This window comes from Pan paniscus, chromosome 7 (assembly GCF_029289425.2).
Source record: "Pan paniscus chromosome 7, NHGRI_mPanPan1-v2.0_pri, whole genome shotgun sequence".
In the NCBI taxonomy this organism is placed as follows: domain Eukaryota; kingdom Metazoa; phylum Chordata; class Mammalia; order Primates; family Hominidae; genus Pan; species Pan paniscus.
The window spans coordinates 55,112,248-55,130,074 of record NC_073256.2 but is presented as its reverse complement, the minus strand read 5'-3'; positions in this window follow the sequence as shown (position 1 = coordinate 55,130,074).

Sequence of the window (17,827 nt, the reverse complement as noted above, 5' to 3'; positions counted from 1 at the left end):
TTTTTTTTTTTTTTTTTTTTTGCATTTACTGCTGGTTCAGCCCACAACTGAACACAGTAGGTGCCCAGGAATAATTGTTGAAATGCTGCTTTGGGTCCCAAAGAAAGGGAAGATATCTCACTGGTACCTTTTCCCAGCCAATTAAAAGAAAGAAATTCACACACTGTATGTGATACTTTTCAGGCCAATTTTTTTTTCTTGTATCTGTCTTGCTAAGTATTGGTTTGGGAATCAGATCCCGCCTTACTACAGCCTCCTCTGATTGTGTTATAACCCAAGGAGCAGCTCCAAAACAAGACAGGCCAATTAGTAGTGCATCTAATTTTCCTAATTTCCAAAACCCTCCATCACAATGAGGCTATTACAGGAAAATTAACCTCTAGCAGTTGAAGTCACTCAGTGTGGAGTTTAGCCAGGGGCAGAAAACAAAGCTGGGACTTCCACAGACAGAAAGCATAGAGCTTTTCCTTTCAAATGACTGTGTGAAAAGTCAGCCAAAATATGGAAACCTTTTTATTTCACTGACTTTTGCAATTCTGTGGCAAGCAGACAATTTTGAGCAGGCAATAGAATAAAGAAGCAATAGAGTGGAATCCGTCTGGAAGGACAGACTTTCACCCAGTGACCTTGAGTGAATGGAAATGGAGAACAAAAAACAGAACAGAGTCAGAGAAAGGGAAAAAGAAAACAGCTTCTAAAGCAATCTTAGTCCTATAGGGTACAATAATGGAATGCTTTAATGAATGCATGAAGATTTGTAGTTGTTATGTGTCAGCTAACATAATAGGTACGTTCTTAGATTGGAAGGTGAATAGATTTTTAACATATAAGTCAATTTTTTATTAAATGCGATTAGGAAAGCATACCAAGAGCTGTTATTCTTTAATACGTAAAAAGTAGCCTCTGATGAATCTGTTTTGTAAATTTGTGATTCCTTTTACGCATTTATTAAAACAGCCCAGTAAGTGCCCTGATCTCCAATCAGGAATTAGACCCCAAGGAGGAGTTTCACGTACTTCATCCTGCACCTATGCAGTAAAACCCCTCTGACAACTCCCTCCTTGAGACAAGGGTGCAGAAAATATTCACTTTTCTTGCTTTAACCTGGTTAGAGTTTGGGGAAACGGCCTTGGCTGCTCACGTAACCAGAAGTTCCATATTATATTTCTTCAGCAAGGGAACCTGGTTAGAAACGCCATTTTACTTTAAAAGAACTCAGGAGAAAGCTCCATTTACTGCTACTCCATTCACTGGGTTGATTTAAAAACAAACAAACAAACAAAACCTTCCATCTACTTGGTAGTAAAAGCACCTAGAGGATGTTAAAATTCTTATTGGCCCCATCAGGTCTTCTCTCCAAAATGTACATTTTTGCCTTTCATGCAAGCCTGGGCAACGAGGCTCAGGAGCTAGTCACTGTTTTTCTGGCAATAGCAGATAATTAACCAGAGCCCTAGTAAAAGCAAGAATAAAAAGATGTCGAGAGCACGTGCACCTACCTGACCACCTCGTGGACATATGTGGACAGAGCAGCCCAAACAATTCAGACAACTCAGGATTGTCTAGAATTCATCAGGAAGGGCATTAAAAAGAGCAATTTCTCTTTTACACGGTTGGTGGGAATGTAAACTAGTTCAACCATTATAGAAGTCAGTGTGGTGATTCCTCAGGGATCTAGAACTAGAAATACCATTTGACCCAGCCATCCCATTACTGGATATATACCCAAAGGACTATAAATCATGCTGCTATAAAGACACATGCACACGTATGTTTATTGCGGCACTATTCACAATAGCAAAGACTTGGAACCAACCCAAATGTCCAACAATGATAGACTGTATTAAGAAAATGTGGCACATATACACCATGGAATACTATGCAGCCATAAAAAATGATGAGTTCATGTCCTTTGTAGGGACATGGATGAAATTGGAAATCATCATTCTCAGTAAACTATCGCAAGGACAAAAAACCAAACACCACATGTTCTCACTCATAGATGGGAATTGAACAATGAGAACACATGGACACAGGAAGGGGAACATCCCACTCTGGGGACTGTTGTGGGGTGGGGGGAGGGGGGAGGGATAGCATTAGGAGATATACCTAATGCTAAATGACGAGTTAATGGGTGTGCACACCAGCATGGCACATGTATACATATGTAACTAACCTGCACATTGTGCACATGTACCCTAAAACTTAAAGTATAATAATAATAATTAAAAAAAGAAAAAAAAAAACAAAAAGCAATTTCTCTCCAACTTTAAGGTGCACAGGAGTTACCTGAGGATCATGTTAAAAATGCAGATTCTGCTTTTTGCTCCTTTCCAGCATTCAAGACATCAAAGTGAGGATGTGGTGTGTTCTCTTGGTGTAAAATTTTGGATTTCCCTGGGTCTTCCAATAGGAACCATGATCAACTGTGCTGGTAACACAGAAGCCAAAAATCTGTATGTCATCTCTGTGAAGGGGATCAAGGGTGAGCTGAACAGACTTCCTGCTGCTGGTATGGGTGACATGATAATGGCCACAGTCAAGAAAGGCACACCAGAGCTCAGAAAGAAGGTAGATCCAGTGGTGGTCATTTAGCAACAAAAGGCAAACTGGAGAAAAGATGGCATGTTGTTTTATCTTGAAGATAATGCAGGGGTCATAGTGAACAATAAAGGTGAGATGAAAAGTTCTGTCATCACAGGACCAGCTGCAAAACACTGTGCAGACTTGTGGCCCCAGTGAATGATCCTCTGGCATATATGTAATAAAAAATTTTAAATCCATGAAAAAGTATGTGTCAGCCCCCACTCAAAAAATGCAGATTCTGCATTCCTAACAAGCTTTAAGGTAATGCTGATGCTGCTGGTCCATGGTCCACATCTTGAAAAGCAAGGCACAAGATGACATGACACATATTCAAGATCCAAAATAAAAACTATACAGTTTAGTTTCCTTGCTTATTTTTCCTCCCTCATTACCATCTAGGTAGGTAGCATAAGTATCAGTTTAAGAACATTCAAATTGCAAACAGTTTTCGTTATGGGAGGATGCTAGTAAAAGTGAACTTCTTTTGGGGGTCCAGTAAACATTATCCTTCACGCGATGCAGTAATTTTTTTTTCTTTTTCTTTCTTTTTTTTTTTTTTAGACAAGGCTCTCAACTTTGTTGCCTAGGCTGGAGTGCAGTGCTAGGAACATGGCTCACTGCAGCCTCAACCTCCTGGGCTCAAGTGATTCTCCTGCCACAGTCACCTGAGCAGCTAGGACTATAGACACCACCACCATGCAGAGCTAATGTTTTGTGCTTTTTGTAGAGACAGGGTTTCACCATCTTGCCCAGGCTGGTCTCAAACTCCTGAGCTTAAGTGATCCTCCCTCCTCGGCCTCCCAAAGTGCTGGGATTACAGGTGTGAGCCACCATGCCCGGCCAAGAATTTTTTCTTTCTTCTTACTTTTGGGCTACATTGACTGAAGGTTTGATGTTTGGGGATGTGGCTTAAACTTTAACCTTTAAAAAGTCACCAGAGAAATGCTGCTGAGGAGGGCATTAATCAGAAGGCTACAGGAGAGTAAGCCTAAATGGCTTCCCTTCAAAGACAATAATTAATAATCAGCAATTTTCAATTTATCCCTCTCTTTACAGGCTCTCAAAACATTTTGCATATTTTATGTCAGGAACTTCCACAGTACTAAATAATAAAATAGAAGAGCAATACTTCAGTGTTACCAAGCCCTAGGCATGCCCTACATTTATGTTGTGAAACATAAAAATAAATGTGCAAAAAGACCAGTTTCCCTGGTAGGGTCAATAGTCAAGCTATGAAAGAATGGTAGAGGTCTGGACTTCACAAGTCAAGCTTAGAGATTCTTTCCTAATGCGACTACAGTATGAAAAACTCTCAGGAATCCAGCACTGGGGAGTGGAGTTAGATAGGGCTTGCACTTGCTGAATTGACAGTGAAGAGGAGATAAGTAGGAAAAGTCTCAGAAAGGTGTATATATGCTGTGAGTTAGAGTTAGCTATTTACTCTTTCTGTTGATAATGAGAGAAAAAAAAGCAAAACAAATAATTTGAAGAAAAAGAAGATTGATCTCAGGATTATTCAGAAACAAACTTCATTCCACATAGTAAAATGTAATGTATCAAGATTAGATGCTTCAGCCTCATGGCTGTATATTTACACTAAATAAAAGATGACAAAACATGAGAAGCGTGGTTAGGGCATTCAAGTGTCTTTGAAATTCAAAGCCTTAGATTTGAAGAAAAAATTCTAACAGCATCCAGATAGACTACTATTCCAGGGCTGGATATATTTTTTTGTCTAGTGACAGGAAACTGAAAGTAAAGAAAACGAAACAAAATGTGGAATAAGTAAAACACCTTTAACATGAAAAAATGAAAAACAAAACACTCAAACTATAGAAAAAATTTTTTTTAAAAAGACACTGCAGAAAACAAATTTAAGTATATATTACTTTGTACTCTCCAAAATTTCAAAGGAATACAGGCTCTATATAATTAGACATTAGAGATAAAATAGTAAAACTGAAAATTAATATTTGATATGTGATGGAAGCTTGCTGAGAAGCACACAATTTTTTAAAAGTAAAAGGCAAATGTATCTATTTTATTTTAAACTTTAATTTTATGTTCAGGGGTACATGTTCAAGTTTGTTATACAGGTAAATTGTGTATTGCAATTTGGTGTACAGATTATTTTGTCATCCAGCTAATAAGCATAGTACCTAATAGGTAGTTTTTCAATTCTCACCCTCTTCCTGCCCTTTACCCTCAAGTAGCCCCTGGTGTCTACTGTTCCCTTCTTTGTGTCCATGTGTACTCAGTGTTTAGCTTCCACTTATAAATGAGAACGTGATATTTGGTTTTCTGTTCCTGTATTAATTCTCTTAGAAAAGGGCCTCCAGCTGCATCCATGTTGCTACAAAGGACATGATCTCATTCTTTTGTATGGCTGCATAGTATTCCATGGTGTATTTGTACCACATTTTATTTATCCAGTTTACTGTTGATGGGCACCTAGGTTGATTCCATGTCTTTGCTATTGCAAATAGTGCTGTGATGAATCTCCATGGGCATGCATTTTTATGGTAGAAACATTTATATTCCTTTGGGTATATACCCAGTAATAGGAGTCATGGGTCAGATGGTAATTCTGTGTTACATTCTTTGAGAAATCTACAAATTGCTTTCCACAATGGCTGAACTACTTTACATTCCCACCAGCAATGTACAAGTGTTCCATAAAAGGAGAATTTTAGAAGGACTAAAGCTATAATCACAGAGTTAAGCACTAAAGTATTAATGATCATATTTGGATATATCAGAAATTAAATCAGTGTTATGGAGATCAAACTTGAAAATATTTCAGAATTGAGGAAAGAGATAAAAATGAAATCCTGATGATATACATTGAAGAGAAAGAATGAGGATCTAACATATAGATAATTGATGTGTCTGCTGAAGAGAACAAATCAAACAGGGTTATTTAAAATGTGATAAACAAAATATTTCCATTGAATGTATTGAATGAGATTAAGTCAAGTCATAATTCTGCAGATTAGAAACACCAATAAGTACATGTGGTAAGAGAAATAGAATACTGGCTTCCACAGTTAACATGGTGAAAGTTTCTACTTTGAAGGATAAAGAGAGATGACTATGAGTTCTGTCCTATTTTTGTTGCAGAAAAGAATACTTCAAAACTTAAAACAGGCTAGGTACAGTGGCTCATGCCTATAATCCCAGCACTTCAGGAGGCCAGAGCAGGAGGATGCCTTGAGTCCAGGAGTTCAAGACCTATGTTACCTGGGCAACATAGGGAAAACCATCTCTACTAAAAATCAAAAAAAATTATCAACATGTGGTGGTGCATACCTGTAGTCCCAGCTATTTGGGAGCTTGAGGTGGGAGAATCACTTGAGCCTGGGGAGTGGGAGGGGGTTGAGGATGCAGTGAGTCATGATCCTGCCACTGCACTGCAGCCTGGGCAACAGAATGACACTTTGTCTCAAAAAAAAAAAAAAAGAAAAGAAAAAGAAAAAAGAAAAGAAAAAACCTAAAAAAACCTTAAAACAATAACCATTTTATTTTGCTCACATATTTTGTGGGCCAGGAGTTTGAAAAGAGCTCAGTGAGGGTACTGTAAGGGACAAAATGCACCTGGCAATTACAGATGGGATTTTACATATTCAGAGTAATGCCAAAAAAAAGAGGATGGGGGAATATTAATAATGAGAACCATCATAGAGAAAAGAAGGGAGGCCTGGGGTTTTATAGAAGTAGGTAAACACAGAAGTTATCCACGAGTTTTATGGGAGTCATGGTGTGGGATCGAGAGGGTTTTATCTTGGAATATATGAGGGGAGGATGGTTCTTTGTGCTAAGCTGCTTCCTGTCACACAAAGGGTGGGAAGACTTCTTGACCATCACTGTTTTCTAAACACTGTCAATGGCTTATTTCTGCCCCATCACATCTGGGAACTTACCTGGCAATATTTGATGGCTGAAGTTGACTGAGGCTAAAAGCTGAAATCATCTGAAGGCTTCTTTGTTCACACATTTGGTGCTCTGGCCAGGATAGCATCAGTGCTAGGACTGCAAATTAGAATGTGGTCTCTCTATGGAGCATGGTGGTTTCAGGATGGCCAGATTTGCTACACAGCAGTTCAAGGCTTCACGTGTGAGTTTTCCAAGTAAACTAAACAGAAATTTAATTTTCTTTTGTTACCCAGTCTTGGAAATCATAAAGTACTATGCCCACCCTATCCTAGTGACCTGAGCAGTCACAAGCCTTGACTAGATTCTGGATAAGGAGAACAAGATGCCCAACTTTCAAATAAGAAAGTGTGACCTTTGGGGAAAAAATACCCAAAACTAGCATATTGGCTATGAATTATTTATATTCTGACACATGAAACAATGCACTCATTCCCTGTCCTGAGATCCCAAAGTCTCATCAAATTGTAGCACCAACTCAAAGCCTAGGATCTGGTCAACTAAATCAGGTCCAGGTGCAGATGAAGCTCTTCAGGTGTGAGTCTTTAAGTGTGGTTCCTCTCCATCTGAAGACCTGTGACCTAAAGAGACAAGTTATATCTGACACACCCACCAAGCAAACAATAGTGGGACAGGCACGAGAAACCTATAGATAGTCTCATTCCAAACAGGAAAATGGAGGGCATACAGTGTCACTGTTCCATAACAATTCTGAAACTGAGTTGTGCATGTGTTACTGATTCCCTGATTTGGGCTCTGTCCTATTCCTTGGGAGTTGGTATATTACTCAAGGTTATCGAGAGAAACAGAACCAATAGGATATGTGTATACGTAGAGATTTACTTTAAGTAATTGGCATATGTGATTGTGAAGCTGCTAGGAAAATGAATGTGCTGTGGTCAAGAATAGGCTGAGGCAGACATCCGATCCAGTGTGATTCAGTGAGTTTGGAGTGCAGACGCATAACTCTGCACATTATGTAACCACACCATGTGAGACGCATTAGGTGATCACCCATGTGAGCTCATTCTTGGCTCAAAGCCACTATTGTCTGTAAAAGGTATAATTACCCTGCTAATGCTGTACATATGGCTTGGCTCATGCCTGGGCTCAGCTCCTGCCTGGGCTTGCTTGCACCCAGGTTTGGTTGCACCCACAGAAAGAGCAAAGCCATGTCGAAACTGTCTACAATTCCTCGAGTGTTTTACCAGCTACCTGCCACTTGCCCACTGACTCCCCTCAGACCTCAGTTAGAACCTGACAATTGTCATCACAAACAGGATCCTGAGCTGTGCTGCTCAGATGGGCTCTAGCAGAAACCTAGGGAGTGGTAGATGGGTCCCCACAAGCATAGAGAAGGTGCTGAAGCAGCTGGAAGCACAAAGCACTGAGAAGGAGCGAGCTTTTGCTGACCGAGTTGGATGGGCGTTTTTGACTGTGCCACAAGAAGTACACACCCAGTCCCTGAGGGATGCAGCATGGGTAAGGGCCCTGCAGACGCTGGTGGGGCACCTGGAGGCCCAGCTACAAAACTCAGAAAAACAATTAGAAGCTGCCATTAGTGGGGACCTCCAGGCACAGGCGGGACACCTGAAGGGCCAGCTACAGAGCTTGGAAAAGGAATTAGAGGCTGCTGTGAATGCAGGCCTGGGTCCATCATCTCAACCAGAGACTCCACTCAGTCTGATAAAGCTGGAGAAGGTGCAGATACTTTACGGCACCCATAGCCACTACAATTTTCCGGTGTGGCCTGTCAGAAAGCCTGATGAAACTTGGCAGATGACGGTGAACTATCGGTAACTGAATAAAGTAACACCCCCTTTGCATGCAGCTGTACTGTCAATCATGGAATTGATGGACCGTTTGGTGGTGGAACTGGGACAGTACCACTATGTAGTGGACTTAGCCAATGCATTTTTCTCCATAGACATCACTCCAGAGAGCCAGGAACAGTTTGCCTCCATGTGGGATGGGTGACAATGGACTTTTACAGTGTTGCCGCAGGGCTATGTGCATAGCCTCACCATATATCATGGTCTTGTTGATGATGTTATGTTAACCTTTGATTCTCTTGAAGACTTAGAAGTGGCAATGCTTCTCTTGCCTAGAATTAAGATATTGCAGCTGAGACCGCCTTCCTGGCAGCCAAATGGGCTCTGCAGCAGGCACAAGACCTATGGGTAGTTAACCAGGGGCACCTGTTTGAGCTAGATGTGCATGTGACCATAGATGGTTTCATTTGGGGCCTGTGACAGCACATGGAGTACTCGAGAATGCCAGTGGGCTTTGGGTCCCAACTATGGAAGGGAACTGAGCTCCATTATTCCTTGATAGAGAAACAGCTAGTAGGTATATATGCCACCCTTCATGCTTGTGAGAGTGTGACAGACAGGCTGCAGTCGTGTGGATAACTTACCCAATAGCAAGATGGGTGCATTCATGAGTAACAATTCCCTGGACTGGGACAGCACAGACATTCACTTTAGCAAAGTGGGGTGCTTACTTAGAACAGTGAAGTACACTGAATACGAGCCCTTTAGCAACAGAATTGCAAGAGGTCTTGGGACCTGTAGTCCTAATGCAAGATAAGACCATGTGGCCTGAGGTACTACTAGACCTCAAGCCTTCACTGTTGAAGAAAGGGCATCCCCCTAATTCCTGATGAAGTATAGTACACAGATGGGTCTAGCTGGGGTGCTGCTACTGCCTGGACTGCTGTTGCAGTACTGACACCATATGGTTTGATACCAGGTGTGGACAAAGTAGCCAACGGGCTGAACTCAGGGCAGTGTGAATGGTGATCACCAAAGAGGTGACAACTATGGTAATCTGCACCAATAGCTGGGCAGTTTATTGAGGCTTAACCTTGGGGTTAACTACCTAGAAGCTACAGAGGTGGCTAGTTGGTCTCTGGCCCATGTAGGGCCAAAGCATGTAACAAAACCTATAGGAGGAAGGATGACCTCCTCCAACTAGCTATGGGGATGAACAGTAACCTGTTGTTGCCTGCCCCAGTGCCCCTAAATGTAGGGAAATAAAAACATGGCTTAATGTATAAAGCAACATTGGGGTAACGTCACCATGGGGTGGTTGCCCACCATAACCTAGAGTTGTTTCCCCCTGTGTTACTGCTGTGGCCTCTGGATCCAGGGTTCCACCCTGTAGGCATGTCTGCCCACTAGAAGAACTCCCTCGGCCTAGAGGGTGGAGTATAAGGCCTATGTGTCAGACCTGTGTATCCAATGCCTATGTATCCCCTGGGTGTAGGAGGTGGAGTGTAAGAAAATGGATGTGCTGCGGGCAAGAATAGGCTGAGGCAGACATCCAGTCCGGCATGACTCAGCAAGTTTGGAGTGCAGGCACACAACTCTGCACATTATGTAACCATGTCACATGAGGATCATTAGGTGATCACCCATGTGAGCTTGTGCTTGGCTTGGAGCCACTAAGGTCTGTAAAAGGTATAATTACCCTGCCAATGCTGTACATACAACTTGGCTTGCAACCAGGCTCAGCTCGTGCCTGGACTTGTTTGCACTCAGGCTTGCTCTTGCCCAGAGAGAGAGTAAAGCGATGTCAAAACTGTCTGTGATTCCTTGAGTGTTTTTCTAGCTACTGCCACTCACCCACTGGCTCCCCTTGGACCTCAGTTAGAACTTGACAGGAGTCCAGGAAGTCTGAAATGTGCAAGGCAGGCCTACAAGCTGGAGGTCCTGGGAAGAACTGATGTTGCAGTCTTGAGTCTAAAGACAACCTGGAGGTAGAATTCCTTCTTTTTGTGGGGGACCTCATTTTTTTTTTCTCTTAAGGCCTCCGATTGATTGGAAAAAGCCCACCCACACTGTGGAAGGCATTATGCCTTACTCAAGGCTTCTGGGCTTTGCAGCTTCTTCTAGGCTGGTACTTGACAAAAACAAACAAACAAACCTAGATACCATGGTCTAGCCAGTTGATATATAAAGTTAACCATCACATTGTTTTTTCTGATTCCAACTTCTGAATCATCCTTCCTTTTCCAAAGAAAATTCGGAGTGCAAATGAATGGTCTTCTGGGGCTGAGAGTCCAAGACTTCTGTTTACTCCATGTTTTATATTGTTTTATACTGTCTGTGTCCTTTTGGGATAAACCTTTGTCTCTTCTTCTTCCTCCACCTCATCATATAGAAGCTAACTATTCAAAATCTGTACCATTCTAGGTGTGCTACTTGAATTAACTCATTTAATCCTCACAACAGCCCTATGAGATAGGTATAATGATTATCTCTTCTCTTTCAGGCAGAAAATGAAGCAAATGGGAAATAACTCGCACAAAATTGCATAGCTTACTCAGCAGGATTGGGATTCTAACAGGCATTTTGTCCATAGACTTGCAGCAACTATACAAAGCATTGGACATATTGGAGCATATGCTTCCTTTGGGGGACTGACTCACCTTCTCTTGATCAACAGGGACAGTGCACTTCCAATAATTTGTTAAAATATAATGAACATGTTGGAGGCAATTGTCTTGGTTATAAAAACAGACATCTGTCAACTTTAGTTAGAGCCTCTGGAAATGTCATCAAAGAACAAACCTGACCATAGATTGTCTTGATAGAAGAAATCCAGGGGAGGAAATTGGCCCTAAATACCCTAATGTGTGGAACCCACAGGTGGAACAGGGCAGGATCTTCTCATTTTATTATTTCTTTATATTCTTTGAAGAAAAGAGAAAAGGCTGTAGCAGTGGGCATTCACTGTTTAATTACAGTACTTCTCACAGCCAAATAATTGGCCATGTTCCTGCATTTTCAATAAGTTGCAAATATATATCTATATGTATACCTGTCTATCTTCTATCTATCTGTATAGCTGTAATATTATATATATATATATATGTATATAACAGAACATGAAGAAGAAAGTAGTGAGACACAATGTAAAACTGGGTTTTAATTTTTGAACTTTGTCTTTTTCTCCTTTCTGTTCCCTTCCTCCTTCCCTTTTGATTTCTCTGTCTTGCCTTTTTTACCTATTTCCTTCTATCTTTCTTTAAAAAAAATTCTGGAAAAAAAAACCTGTGTATATGTTTGCCTCCCTCTCTTTTCCAACAAATTGGTCCTTAAAAATCAAGAAGTCAAGAAGGAAAAAGGAGACTAGGCAAGTGAGGGAGGTGACCTCTATGCAGTGGAAAGTCATGAAGGTCTTCAAAAGCTGTCCCAGATTCCAGAGGACATTCTCCCTGGCCTCCCCTGCCCTGCCTGAAGTCAGAGCAGATGCCTCTGCTGGCCGGCCATCTGTTTGGAAATGTGCAAGGGCATCTTACAGTTTCCATGTGAGGTCTATTTGCCTGCTTCAACAGTGTGCCAGACTGGGGATCTGAAATTCTAGTGTCCAATAGGGATCTGCCATCATCCATAGCTCTCTTGTTTGTTCCCTTTGCTCTTCCTGGAGTCTACTTTTAATAGAATTCCGACATTGTATGTAATTGCCTCACTCCTACAATTCAGCCTCTGGGAGAAGGGGCAGTGGAAACCAGAGAGCAAGAAAAATGCTAGATCAAAGATACTAGAAAAAATATTATTTTAACGAGGTACAAGTCTGGGCCAGGAATCAACAATGCAATAACCCCTTGCAGGAGGCACCTCCTCCTAAAATCTTCCCTTATCCTCAGCATTGCTTTTGTCTAGTCCCCTTACTTGCACTAAAGATTGAGCCAGAATATATCTGTGACATTCACCGTGGAACTCTCCTGAGGTCCCCCACTTCAAAACATTTGAAATAAGCTGTCCTGGAACACTTGGTGAAAGAGCGATCAAATACCATCCTGCATGCTCCTGATTAATTATCTTGTTAGGAACACACTGTAGCACACTGCATCTAAATGCAAATTTTTGTATTTGAGATTTTTATTAAATTTGATCAGTCAAATGATTGCTTCTTTATACTGAAAAGGGTTAGGACTGATTAACTGTAGAAGCTCAAATGATCCACAAGGAGACAACCATCTTCTTGCTTAATTTAAAATAGACCCCCTTGCCTCAATTGAGGAAGTAGAAGATAAATAGTACTTTGAGGAGCAAACTGCAATAAGACAATAACACAGCAGTGCAGCGCAACTTACCCCAAGACTAGTGATAATTGAGTAGGAGTGCTAACCATTATATTGGTGATTTTCAAATTCGGGCGCCATATTTTGCAGCATTACACACACACACACACACACACACACACACTGTGCATGTAACATTTTATGAGTCTATACTTTTCCATATGATTGTACTTTATTTATTTTCCATTCTACCCTGCTTTACTTTATTCTTTGTTTTTAATGTTTAAATGCTGGTTGCAACCCAGTTAAACCTCTATAAGCAAACTTGATCTTCCATTGAAGAAAAACAGAAAGAAAAGAAAATTCCATTAGATGCTGCTCTTGCTCATGGCATTTCTAAGCTTCATTAAAACCCCAAATGAATGATGGAAACAGTGTTCCTAAACAATACCTCCAGCCCGAAGTGCTCATTATAAAGGGTCAGCCTAAAATCAGATAAAGTAGCAGGGCTGAGAACAGCAACACAACTGTGCAGAAGAATTTGCTGAAGACGGCAGGCTTGGCAGCAGAAAGTATTCCCTGGCGTGTGGCATTATGTTTAAAATGATGCCAGCTTCCAAGGGCATTTTACATTCCAAAATGTAAGTTCTGGCTGTGCTTAAATGGTTTTCCAGCACTGCTCCCCTCCCCATCCCCCCTGCTCAGACCCTTAGACCACTGGATGTCTGGGAGGTGAGATGGCCTCAAGTCCAAGGCTAGCCATGGCTATCATTTTTCTCACTGCCTTCCAGACTGAGTTAGGCATCATTACCTTTCATGGCATCCTTTTATGGTGGACAGATCTGTTTTACAGATTCTGGCTTGTCAGTCACCATGCATCCTTGTCAAGAGTAGTTCTCAGTTAATCTGGAGGCCAACACATTAATGTCAAACATTCTATTTTGATGGTGGAAAAAGCATTGATTCAATGTCTTCTCTTTGGAACACAATGGCAGACACATTATTTAATTTAAGACTAATAACCCCATAAAAATGGTAATTAATCCTATTTATATGAAAATTATCTTCAGGAAGGTTGAGCTAAATTTTCCAAAGCTCTGCAGCTAGTGGGTGGTGGGGATGAAAATACAATCCTGCCTGGGTCCCCCGAGCATGCTCTTCCTAATATGCATATAGACAGTATAGTTTCGCTTTGAACCAGAGTACATCAACTGGAACTTTCACAAAGAAAAAACTACTTTTAGCCAACACAGTGGCTCATGCCTGTAATTCCAGCACTTTGGGAGGCCAAGGCAGGATGATCACTTGAACTTAGCAGTTTGAGGCTACAATGAGCCATGATCGTGCAAATGCACTACAGCCTGCATGACAGAGTGAGACCCTCCTTCTAAAAAAAAGAAAAAAGTGAAAGACAAACAACTCTTGATCCTGTACTTCTACACTCAAAATTTCCCTATATATCCAAAAACCCTAAGAAGGCATCTGAGATTGAATGAAAGCTGAGTTGGAGATCATGAGACTGAGTTCCTAGATCACTTCACGGGTCAGACAAGATATTTCCCTTGAAACGTGAGCGAAGAGATGAAAAGAGGGGAGTGAAAGGAAGTAAAACTGGAGAGAGAGACATTTAATTAGATACACCACTCAAGGAGAAAAAAAATGTAAGATATGTACTCTCCGACTACAGGGGCTGCAATGGAAAAGATTTGATTAAAAATCTATTGTTCGCTTCATTTTCTGTCCTCTTCTCTGAGATCATTATTCGCAGCGCATTTACACTTTAACAGATTTGGACTTAGTTCCTGATTAGTTTAGACATGACCTCTTTTCAGAGGCCTAATCCTTCTAAAGCTTTCTGTCAAATCAATTTGACGTTTTTATGATTGTTACTTAATGTTTTTGTGTAAGGAAGTTACCTATTTATAATTGAAAACAAGGAGAAACAGTTTTATTGTGGTTTGGGAATTGCTCCCTAAAAGAGGAGCCCTCTGCCAGGTGCTAATTGCATTCCTATTGTATTTTGGCTTCATGCTTCCCACACTAGGGAGAGGAAGAGTGTTTTGGGGGAGGGGGGAGATTTGAAGATAATTGAACAAGGTGAAAATGAATGCTCATTAAATTGCAGAATACAGGAGGACTCATTTCATATGAGAGGGCTGTAAATATGACTTTTAATGAAGTTATGACATGGTTGCCAATAAAAGTCATTTACTCTGCAGTATTACAGTTAATTATACACAGCTGGAGCCATTTATGGCATGTCCCTTGTTAACTTTGCCTTCACTGCAGATTAACACTTTCAGCACAGGATCAGCAGGAAGCAGGCAGTTTTACACCCAAAGAAAACATGAAATAAATGTCCTATATGACTCAGAATAATCATGACTAGCTGCAGGAGAACACGCCCACCTGACCCTCCCCTTGGCTGGCCCTTCCTTCCAAGAGCACTTTGGAAGGTGAGATGCAAATAGAGAAGAGAGAAGGAGAAAGAGAGATGTGCTTTTTTCGTTTTGAAAAAAAAGTGAACACTTCTCTTGATTTGTGGGAAAATTTATAGACATAACCATTTTATTACTAGTTTTAGGAGCATTTTATTAAATACATGTCACATGTACTGATAGCAGTGTAACTAAAATACTAAAATAAAGCCATCAAGAAAGAGTGAAACTGACATGTTGTCCTTAGCAGCTTAACCCTGTTGACAAAGAGCCTGTTTACAAAGAGCCTGTTCCACAGCTTGGCTGGAAGAGATTTCTATTTCTGAACATCTCGCATTCTGAGAAGGGTCGATAATCATAGGAGCCTGTAGGAGAATAGTAGTTACAAATAAGCAAGGCATCCCAGTTGGTTGTACCAGGAGCCAGAATAAAAGCACATCCTAAAGCCTTGTTTCCCGAATACACCATGAACAGCAGAAAGATCCTAGTTTTTATTTATTAAGATAATTTCAACTATAGATGCAGCTTTCTACCTTCATTCTTGGAGTCTCGCTATTGTGAAAAACTAGAGCAATGCCATGCATTATTTTTTTATTATGGGGCGGGAGTAGGGGAGGACCTTACTCTGTGACCAGAACTGTCATAAGGTTTTGGCTTGGGTTTTGATTTGTGATAACAGTTTTCTGTCCATGAGTATTCAGCTGTCCAAGTCACCCAGGTGTGGTGCTGGTATCTTCGTGGGGCCACTCTAATTGGTGGTCTGAATGAGCTGTCATGGACGGTAACATCAGAATCTCGCTGAGTTCATTTCTGGATTATTTCTGGTTCACAACTGTGTGGTTGTCTGGTTTATCTCTGGTTTGTGACTGATCTGAATTATTTCTGTCCTTAATTAGTGGCCATCTGTTTTCTGTCCACCAGTGTTAAGTGCTAAGAGGTTGATTCTGTGTTGTATGTCTGCAGGATTTCACAAAATTTCCATCTCCTCTGGCCTTCCTCTGCTTTTCACGACTGTTTCAAGGGAGCAGCTATTTTATGAGACCACAGCCCAGTCTAAACATTTGGTGGAGAAAATCTCTCCAAGTCACATCATACATCATTGATCTTTTTCTTGGGAGAATGGGGGAACATAGGAAGCACTTTCAAATGGCTTGTCTCAAATTATCTTGTCTATGGAGGGGTTGCTTGTGTTGGGATGCAGAAAAGAATACTGCAAAGTGAAGGCCTCAGAGGCAAAAGTTTTTCTCTCTCTTCCTTATACCCTCGTGTCTCTCAAGTCCTATTTTCCCCCAAGGCTACCCATAGAACCTAGTATCCCTCTTCCCCAAGGTGAGTGAGTCATAGAAACCAGAATTCCTTTACTTCAAAGCCAATCATAAAACCTAAAACCATTTCTTTAACTTTTCCCTCATCTTTCTGTGTAAAAACTGGCTATAAAGAAATTATCTGACCTAAATTGTTTGACAGTAGGCATAAGAATCCCATTCCATATAAATGGTTCTATTTCAAAGATACATGCACATATATGTTCACTGCAGCATTATTTACAATAGCAGAGGTCATATAATCAACCTAAATGCCCATCAATGATAGACTGGATAAAGAAAAATGTGGTACATATACACCGTGGAATACTATGCAGCCATAAAAAGGAATCAGATCATATCCTTTGTAGGGATATGGATGGAGTTGGAAGCCATTATTCCCAACAGACTAACACAGGAACAGAAAACCAAACACTGTAAGTATGTTCTCACTTATAAGTAGAAGCTGACTGATGTGAACACATGGACATGTGTGGGGAGGGGGTACCAAAACACATTGGGCACCTATGGCGGAGTGGGGAGAGGGAGATCATCAGGAAGAATAGCTAATGAATGCTGGTGATGGGACGATCTGCACAGTAAATCACCAAGGCACATGTTTACCTGTGTAACAAACCTGCATATTCTGCACATGTACTCCTGAACTTAAAATAAAAGTTGTGTAAAAAAAGAACCCCATTCCAGAGGGGGTCCTGCCCCACATCCAGAAAGAAGGAGTGCTGTTCAGAGAGGCCAAGAAGAATCTAGACAGACAGGCCTTGCTATGTTTCCCCCTGCGGTCTATCACCATTAGATCACACCCTTTTTGCACAATCATATTTCTACATGGCTGTCCAAATGTTGTTAAACCTAAGCCCATAAATGGACTATTTCCCTTGCATCTTTGAGTCTTCATTCTGAAGGCTCCAGGATATTCACATTAAATAAATTTGCATGCCTTTTCTCCAATTAATCTGCTTTTTGTGAGCTGAGTTTTCAGCGAATCCCCAGCACTTGCATACCATCCTCTGTATACTGGCTTTTGTAAAAGCAGATTTTTCTGATGCTGTCCTGTGTGTGTCTGTAAGAAAAACCTCTTCACTCTTTACAGAGGGAATAGAATTACAATGAATGTTCTGTTTCTAATTAGAACCCCTCTCCATTTGTAGCTAGATTTTTTTAAGGGGCATGTTTAGACAGTTGCTGATCATGAGAATCTGTCATATTTCCACACCTAAAGACAAACACACACATCTTCCATTAAAGGGGAGAAAGCATAGGAAAATATTTTTTACAAACTGAAACAGTTTGGCATGGTTTGCAGAGCACAGGGCCTGGCTTGGCTTGGGTTGTCTATCAGGCTGTGGATAAACCCAAAGGATGATGGAATGGGAATGCAGATGGAACTCACAGGGTTTATCTGGAGTCTGAAGACCTCTTATTGATGAACACCTTCCTAAGAAATTGAATGACATCTATATAACCTGGCCTTTTCTTGATTTTCTCTTGAAAGATATTAAGAGTTACCCCCTCTGAGA